Here is a 9,894-nt window from a genome sequence, read left to right as displayed (position 1 = left end):
AAATTATTAAAATAAAATCTAAAAAAATTAAAAAACAAAAACAGTGACAAAAAGAAGTCCTATAAACAACTGATCTGCACATTTCCTGTTTCGTTCTATCCTCACAATCTCTGACACACTCAAGTCCATTGACATGACAGTCATCATGTCAACCCACTTGGTTGAGGGTCTTCCTCTCTTTTGCTACCCCTTCACCTTCCCAAGTATGGTATTCCTCTCCAAGAAATAACTTCTCCTAGGAATATACCAAAAGTATGTGATAAGAAGTTTCATCAACTTTGCCTCCAAGAAGTACGCTTGCTGCACCTTCTCAAAGATATATCTGTTTGTTCTTTTGGCAGTTGATGGAATATCCAGCACTTTTCTCCAACAACACACCTCAAAGATATCAATTCTTTTTCTGTCATCCTCAGCCATTGTCCAACTCACATTGCAAGTGATAAAAAGGACTATTGACTAAATCAGGTGCACCATAGTCTTCAAAGTTACATCATTACTCCTTAATAACTTGGAAAGGTCCCTGACTGCATCTTTTCCTGATGAAATGTATCTCTTGATATCCTGACTGTTGCTACCAAGAGTGTAGATGTGGATCCAAGTAAAATGAAGTCATTGACAGTCTCAGTCCATTATGATGTTGCCTATTGGTCCAATGGTGAGGATTTTTTCCTTGAGATGCTACATTACTATATAAGCAGAAGAAAACTCAAACATTAATACATAGACTTTTAAAGAAATTCTCGGTTTTATCTTCACTCTACCTTTTTATCTCAGGCCAAAAAAGTGGATTCTCAATTTTTCTCTCCATCTTAGTATCAAAAACAATTAATCTGTATAACTGTATTCTCAAGCCCATAGTTTACAAAATTCCATCCTTCTGAGTCTGGAACTATTGAAATAAATCCCACTCCTGACACCAACTGTAAAAGGTGTCTTTGCAACATGGAGAAGGCCAAGTCTGACCTCTACTAACTTCAACAACATACATAGTATAAAATGGATCCCCATAAGGTCAGACACGACCCTTCACTCTACTGCACCTACTTCTACTAATTACTAGATCCAAAATTTTTTGCAAATGACCATACAATGACTTTACAAGACCTCTTCTTACTCACAATTGTGAGGTTTATTGGAGAAACAGGGGGTGGAGAGGCAAAGGATATGACAGAGAAAGTCCAGGTTCAATAAATAGCAGCCCTAAGCCAGCTGTTCTTTCAGTTGTCCAGCAATTAAAACCTCTGAATTTGTCTCCGTCTCAAGGGCTCTGGCAGGAAATGTACAAGTGTTGGCCACAGATTTCCCCCTAAAGAGAGTTTGTCCTTAGGTATGGGCCTAGGCCAAGCTTAATTCCCCACATCAGTGGATATTCTACATGAGAATGCCTAAAACAATCTTTAATCCTTTATTCTTAGTGAAGTTTAGAGTGTTAGATTGGTGGATGTGTGGCAGGGGAAACTGGGGTAGGGAGAGGGGAAAAGTTAGTAATATATGGAAAATCTATGACTGCTCTCACCAGGAAACTACATGAGCTCACCAACAGTTTTACATACAGTTGAAGAGGGTTCAGGGACCACACAGGTACTGGTAGGAAACAGCTTTAATCTTCTCATTATGGCAGTGATCTCTGTAAAGAGATTTCCAAGGACTGTTTTTGCAACCACAACTCTATTTCTGAAAGATTCTTTAACTGCTATCTATAGTAGTAACTGCATCCTGATGTCCCAGTCCTTCCTCATTACCCCCAGGCTACAGAAAATCATCCACCACAGTGATGGGGTAAGAGTGTGTGCACTTCTTATGCTTCTATCAAGAAAAACCTTGACTCTTAAAAACATCAGCATATTAAAACAACTATGAGAGATCATCTCATCCCAGTCAGAATAGCAAAATTTAACAGAACAGCAAGCAACAAAAGCTGGTGAGGTTGTGGAGAAATTGGAACCCTTATTCGCTGATGGTGGGAGTGTGAAATGGTGCAACCACTGTGGAAGGTGGTATGGTGCTTTCTCAAAAAGTTGCAAATAGAGATACCATTTGACCCAGCAATTCCACTACTGGGAATATACCCCAAAGAGACCATAGCTGACTTCCGAGCAGATATATGCACACCCATGTTTATTGCGGCTTTGTTCACAATAGCAAGGAGTTGGAAACAATCTAAGTGTCTATCAACAAACGAATGGATAGAGAAGCTGTGGTATATTCACACAATGGAACACTATGCTGCAATGAAAAACAAAGAACTCATGCAATATTATTCAAAATGGGAGACCCTGGAGGACATTATGTTGAGTGAAATATCTCAGTCACAACAGGACAAATACTGCATGGTGCCACTGTTGTAAAACAGGACTGGTCTCGGGGGGAGACTGAGAAAGATGGGTTCAGTAATGCATACTGCACTGAAACAGATAAGGGAGAAAACTGTTTAAAAGGGATATGTGATTAGGTATTTTTGTCATGACAGGAGCTGAGAATGAAGGTTGCATAGTGGAGTGGACCTCTGGGAGGGTTTGTAAAACAATGAAAGAATTTTTCTTTTACTTTTCCAAGAGGGTAGGTACGAGGGTGGAGGGTTGGGAAGGGAGAAAAGTGCAACAATGAATGAATGGAAAACCAAAGTCTCTGTAAATTTTCATTGAAATTAATAATAAATTTTTTAAAAAGACCAAACAAAAAATCAGCATAATAATTCTCTTTTTCCTACCACATACACACAGTATTTTCAAAATACAAAATATTATAAAAACATAATAAACTATGTAACAAATAATATTGTTGTTGTTATCTGCCTGTCATTAACAATCCACTCTACTAAGATTAATATCAGATGAGTTACCAAAAGGCAGAGGTAAAAAATGTCCCAAACATTTAACACTCTATTATTTCCAACATTAATTGTTCCTCTTATGTTCTAAAAAGCTGTCTCTCATCTCCCTTTCAGTGGTTCACTGAGAGGTCTCAGAGAAACTCAAAACCTGTGAGGGAAATAGCTCATATATGACTGTGGTTGATGTAGGCCAATGTTGCAGAGAGTGTTGAATGTTGGCCTAGGATCCCACAGACTGTCAGTTGCTGTGCAGCTGATGGCCCAGGAGAACAAACTTCTCAAGAAAGCAAGCATTGAGCTTCTATGAGTTTAGATAGGCTGAGTAAGACTCATATCCCCCCCTAATTCTATCTCCTCAATACAATAAAAACTTCATCACAAAATGAGAGGTATGGCTGGAACAGCCACATTAATTCTTTGTATCACAGTGTTGTTGAGTCTGTATCAATTCATAGATGATCCTCCAATTGAATTTTCAAAGACTATAAATCACAGGAGGAGATTGTCCATCTTTGTTCAGTGATAACAAATAATAAATGATGGAAAATGGTATGATAAAATAATAAAACCACTGTAGATTGTTAAGATTGTTATGCAGTCTCCTTTTCCTTAGGTTAAATCCTGCAACTTATATATAGTCATTGTTTTTCATTAAAATACTTTTCTAAAAATACTTTTTCAATTAAAATACATAAAATTACTTGAAGGCCTTTTTACAATAGTTGTTCCAATCATCGGCTGACTATACACTTGAGTTCCCTACAATTTTGAAATCGTTGTTTCTCTATGTGAAAAGAAATTTTTAGTATTTCTTTTATAGTAATTTGTAAACAGTAAAAATAAGGCAACTGAGACTGGCACTATGCTAAAAGCTGAACATAATATCTTTCTGAGAGAGTCTAGTTGTTTCCACTCTAAAACCGTGAAATTAAGAGGTTCAGAGAGGTAAAGACGACGACGCCAAGTCATACAGATGGCCTGTGTTAGTGGCAAGGCCAGACTTGTCTTTAATTTGCAACATCTGTCTTGTAAGTTGTTGATACAGGTGTGCTTATCCTCACAGCACAAGCTCCAGGAAGGGGGGGAAGATGGGGAACATTATTTGCTTAATGTCTCAGTGCTATTAATTCAATTGGATAGGCTTTCTATTTTGGAAATTACATTGAAACCTTTGTATTTCTATCCTAAAGTCCTTGGGAAAGTCATAGACTTACCAAGAACCTTGTAAAAACCCATATAACTTTCCCACAAAGGAATATGCATACATAGAGATTTATACACCATAATTCCATCTCACATACTTTGTGCATGTGGCCAGGAGAGACGGATCCTTGGAGAAGGACATCATATTTGGAAGGGTGGAGGGACAGTGCAGAAGAGGAAGACACCAGATGAAATGGATTGATATAGTAAATAAGGCAATGGGAGTAGGTGTGTTGGAGTCAATGAAACGGCTCAGGACAGGGCAGGCTTCAGGGCTGCTGTACAAAGCGTTACTATGAGTCACAGGTGACTTGATGGCACATAACAACAACAAACAATTTCAGGAGAAGTCCCAGGTCTAATGACCCTTAAATTTCATAATAGGTCTGAATCAATGGACCTGACTCCAAAACTCCCATACCAGACTTTTGGATTACATTTTCTCCACCACAGTTGCCATGGAGTGGCTACGTGTAATGATCATACCACTCATAGCTTGTCTCATTTTCTCTCATAGCTTTCATGGAATCTAAGGAATCAAACAGCAACCATTTCAGCCATGGTGGACCAGTTTCAGTGGAGCTTCTAGAATTTACTGTCCACTTCTGTCAATAAAACTGTAAGAATAACAGCAGACCATTGTCTGGCATAGTGCTGGAAGATGAACCCTTCAAGTTGGAAGGCACTCAAAATGCTATTGAAGAAGAGCAGTCTGCTCAAAGTAGATCCTATTTTTATTTGGTATTTATGAAACATCAGTTCTCACGAGTCTGTGTGAGGCACGGGGTGACCTGAGGCTTACTTAATGTCCTGTTGTTAAAATGTGGCCTCTTTCTTTTTCTTCCTCCCCCGATTCTCCTCTTCCTCCTCTCTTTCCCTTCTTCATGACTATAAACACAGCAGTGAGTAGCCTTGAACAAAAGTGGTTCTTTCTCTTCATATTTAAAAAACAAATTATTCTCTTAGAACAGGCTCTCAGAACTAGAATTGGAAGTGAATTGGAAAAAATACAAGTTACCAAATTAATTTCTTCATCCAGGACTGCCTTCCTCACACGACTTGCTCCTCAGCCCTCACACTTGCCAGCTGCACTCAGGTTCACCCCAGCTCCAGCTCACAGAAACTCTTCCTTCTAGATCTTAACTTCTCCCTCCCAAGTCGTCAGCCCTGGCACCTCCCTCCCTTTCCCCAGCCTTTCTCTGTCTATTGTGCAGTACAAAGTTTTGGGAATGGTTAGAAGTAGACAACTGTGGATCTTTTAGATTCATGTGGGCCCTGGCTAAAGTCCTTAGTCTTTATAATCCATCCTTGAGTTGTGTTAAGAACACAGGTGAAAAGGAGGGTCCTAGCTACTCTGTGTCACCTCCCACTTCCCAAACTGAAAACTGCAGTACAGTCTGGGAGCTGTCACGTGCAAGTTCTTTGCAGAGAGGTGACATTGAGTGTGGAGACTTGAGATGAGTTTAAACTCTTTAACTGGATGGGTGGGTGGGGGAGTGGGTTTTTCAGGTTTCACTAAAGGCATATCTTTTCCCTTTTTTACAACCATCTTTGCTAGTTACCACAGTAACACACACAAGAGCTATTAGGAGTCTCTTATCTCATCTCATTTCTCCTTTTCTCTCTCTTACTCCTTCTATCTCTCCCTGTGTGTGTCTCTCTCGGTTAGAGTATGGCCCCAAGTCCTTTGTTCATGCTGTTCCTATGGCTCATCACTCATTGCTGTGAAGTTTGAATTGGCTCCTAGCAGCAGGGGTTCTGAGGCTATAGATTGTATGGGAAGAGATTGCTCATCTTTCGCCCATGGAGCAACTGGTGGATTCAGACCACGAGAGAGGTGTCCCTTTTGAATTAGCAACACAGCTCCCTAAAGATTACACCACCATAACTCCCTATGGCCATAAAGACTCTCTCTTTCCTCCCCTCTTCCCTGAGTCTCAAGACAGACTCAGTCTCTTCTTCCCTTTCTCCTTCCCATTCCTGACTAGAATGGCTTGTCCTTTTGCATCCCAGCTCTCCCCGGGCCAAGCAGTGGCATCTCTAATACACCCTGTAAGATCATTGAAGACAGAGTCACCTTGGGCTGCCCTGTGTCCTTGTGTCTAGCCCAGGCTGCACACAAAATGGGCCCAGTCAGCTTCTGGTAATAATAAGGGACAGCCATGCTGGTGGCGTACTAACATGCAGCCATTCCTGTCCCAGAAGTCACACAGAAAGTCTCATATTTTAAGTGTTGGAGCTTTTTAACAACCATCTTTCCTAGTGAGCTAGTTTCCACCGACCTTAGGGTCATGCAAGGCATGGAAACCAACAATATTCATTTCTCTGAAGAGGAAACCAGACCCTGAAAATGAGCCAGACCCCAGAGGACTGTGCCCTTGCACCCTCACATATCCCATGCCACTTGCTTCTGCTTCCACGTAAACAGCAACCTGCAAAGATGCACTGTTGACAACAGCTGACACTAGGACAGAGTTTCTCCCTGCACTCGTTTGTGTGTGCAGTCTTGACCCAGCCTGACTCCCCTGTCTCTTCATCCGAGGGACACAAGTTGGAGTAGATTGGCTTAAAGAAGCGGTTGAAGTAGAAGGAAGAGTAAATAATCTTCCACAAGGAGTTGCCAAGCCAGGTGGCCAAAAGGCTCCAATTCCATAGATAGCTGCAGGTCCACAGGAGGATCACCCAGAGGCAGGCACACCCAATGGGGTACCTGAAGCAGGTGGTCTTGAGTCTCACCTGCTGCTTGGCAGTGGCAAGTTCTGCAAATGTAAACTACAGCATGGCTGAAGTGGCAAGAGGCCAGGGCAGGGGCCTCCCACTGTCCTGATTTCTCCTCATGACCACATGAGACAGAGCACAGCTGCCTCAGGGAGTTTTCTAGGTGGTAACCTTTCCTGAGCACAGGTTCAGAGTTTTCTCCCAGAGAGCCACCAACCTCTCCGCAAGTAGTCGTGTACTTCATGGCTGCATCAGGGATCCTTAGAGCTCAGGCTGCCAGATTAAATTCAGAACACTGTAGTGAATTTTAATTTCATATAAACAACAAATCAACTTTAGTATATGCAGATGCCACACAATATTTGAGATATATTCATATTAAAGACATTTTCTTGTTTTCCTCAAATTAAAATTTAGTAGAACATTTAAGTATTTTTATTTGGTACATCTGACCACACTACCTATCACACCCTTCTAGTGCCCGTGACGCCTCTACTTTACAGAGGTGATTTGTCCCACAGCACGCAGGCTCCAGGTGGATAAGACTCAGCATACTCCAGATGCCTGTGTAAACTCACCTCACGCTTCTCCCAGAGCGAGATAAGTAACTTCTGACTGTTAGCTCTGTTCCATGACTCCAGTCAGGAGATCCAAGAACTTCCATGGGGTTTGGTCAAGATTCTCTTCCTTAGCTGCCCTCCAGGGATCTCTAGTGGCCTAGTGGTTAAGGAATTGTGCCGCCAACCTTAAGGTTCTTGTTATTAGTAGTAGTTGTAGTTGACCAGATGGTTATTGCTGTTGTTGAGTAGTTAGTAGTTGACCATACGGTCAAGTGACCCTGTGCACAACTCTGAACCCTGCCCTATCCTGCACCCTCCTCACCACCTGTGATATGCTCGAGCCCACTGGTGCAGTCAGTGTGTCAATCCATTTTGTGGAGGGTCATCCTCTCTTTCCCTGACCTTATAGCTTTCCCAGCATAATGTCTTTTCTAAAGAATAGCCCTTTCTGACAACATGCCCAAAGGATGTAAAATGAAATTCCACCATTCTTACGTTTAAGGAGCATCCCTTTTCCCTTCTTCCAAAATGGATTTGTTTATTCTTTTGGCAGTCCTTCAGAATGCAGACACTGTTCTTCTGTCATCCTTACTCATTGTCTAACTTTCCGTAGCATAGGAGGCAACTGAAAAGTCCATGACTTGGATCAGGAGCACCTTAGTCTTTAAACTAACTTCATTGCTCTTTAGTACTGCAGAGAAGCTCTTGACAATAGATTTTCCCAGTACAACATGTTTTTTGATTTCTTTACTGCTGTTACTATGGATGTTGATTGTGGATCCAAATAAGATGATAACATTGACAGTATCAATCTTTTCTCCATCTATTATGGTATGTTAGAATGTTTGTTTTCTTGATGTTGAGATGTAATCCATACTGAAGGCTGTAGTATTTGATCTTCTGCAGCAAGTGTTTCAAGTCCTTTTTACTTTCAGCAAACAAGGTTGTGTCTTCTGCATAACACAGATTGTTGATGAATCTTCCTCCAATCCTGATACCACATTCTTATTCATCCAGGCCAGTGTCTGGAATTATTTGCTCAGCATACAGAATGAGTAGATGTGGAGGAAGGACACAACCCTAATGCACACCATTCTTGATTTTAAATCCCTTGTTCTGTTCTGTTCTGGCAACTTCTTGTTGGTCTCTGTATAAGTTCTGCATGTGAACAATTACATATTTTGGGATTCTCAATATTCTCAATGTTAGCCTTAATTTCTTATGATCTACTCAGTCAAATGTCTTTGCTTTGTCAATGAAACATAAATAAAAATCTCTCAGAGAATCCTGGGGGCCTAGTGGCAAGAAGCTGTGCCACAATTCTAAAGGTACATGGTTCAAATCTACCAGCTGCTCCACTGGAGAAGGAGGTGCAGATTGTGCTCCTTCTCCAGCAGAGCATCTGGTGGATTTGAACTGCATACCTCTGGGATTGCAGTTCAGACTCTTACCACTAGGCCACCAGAGCTCCCTTCTAGTGATATTTTTTTATAAGCTTCATCAAGATTTTACTTGCATGTGATATTTAGATATTGTTTGACAATTTACACATGATGTTGGATAACATTTTTTTGGAATAGGAGCAAATGTAGATCTTTTCCAATAAGTTGGCCAGGTAATTTTCTTCCAAATTTCTTAGCATAGACTAATGAGCATGTCCAGGGCTGCATCTGTTTATTGAAAAAAGCCAGTTGATATTCTGTCAATTCCTGAGGCTTTATTTTTACCAATGCCTTCTAGTGCAACTTAAACTCCTTTCGTTACCATTTATATTTGGGATTGCAGTGCAGCTTCTTGTCACTAGGCCACCAGAGCTCCCTCATTACCATTTATTTTTCATTGTATGCTACTTCCTTAAATGGTCAACAAATTCTTTTTGATACGATGACTGTGTATTCCTTCCATCATATTTTATTGTTTCCTGTATCTTTCAATATCTTACCCAAAGAATCCTTCAGGACTACAACTTGAGAGTTGTCTTTCAGTTCTTTTAACGTGAGAAATACCAAGCAGGTTCTGCCCTTTGGATTTTCTAACTCCAGTTCTTTACTTATTTTTTTGCAGTACTTTGCTTTGTCTTTCCAAGTTGCCTTTTGAAATCTTCTGTTCATCTCTTTTACTTTCACATTTCTTTCCTTTGTTTTGATCTCTATACTACTAGTACAATTTTCAGAGATTCTTCCAACATCCATTTTTGTTTTTTCTTTCTCTCCTGTCTTTGTAATGACCTTTTGCTTTCTTCATGGCTGATATCCATGATGTCATTCCACCAGTCATTTGTGTTCAATGTATCAAATCTGTTTTGGGGTTGGCTTTACATTCATGTGGAATAGACCCAAGGTATGGTTCCTGTGGACTAGTTTTCATTGATAATTTATTCCACATCAGCCCCTGGCCTTGTTTTAAGCTCATATTGAGCTTCTCCATTGATTCTTTCCACTGATGTCATCAATCTGATTCCTGCGAAGTCCATCAAGTGAAGTCCATATGTATAGCCATTGTATATAGGTTTTTAAAAATTATTTAATTCATATATATTGTAAGTTATACTATTATATATGTGTGTATATGTGTATATAT

The sequence above is a fragment of the Elephantulus edwardii genome, unplaced genomic scaffold, assembly GCF_000299155.1.
Source record: "Elephantulus edwardii isolate Elephantulus edwardi_28Jun2011 unplaced genomic scaffold, EleEdw1.0 scaffold00141, whole genome shotgun sequence".
NCBI classification, from domain to species: domain Eukaryota; kingdom Metazoa; phylum Chordata; class Mammalia; order Macroscelidea; family Macroscelididae; genus Elephantulus; species Elephantulus edwardii.
The sequence above is the reverse complement of the archived record's forward strand: the minus strand, read 5'-3'. Positions refer to the sequence as shown.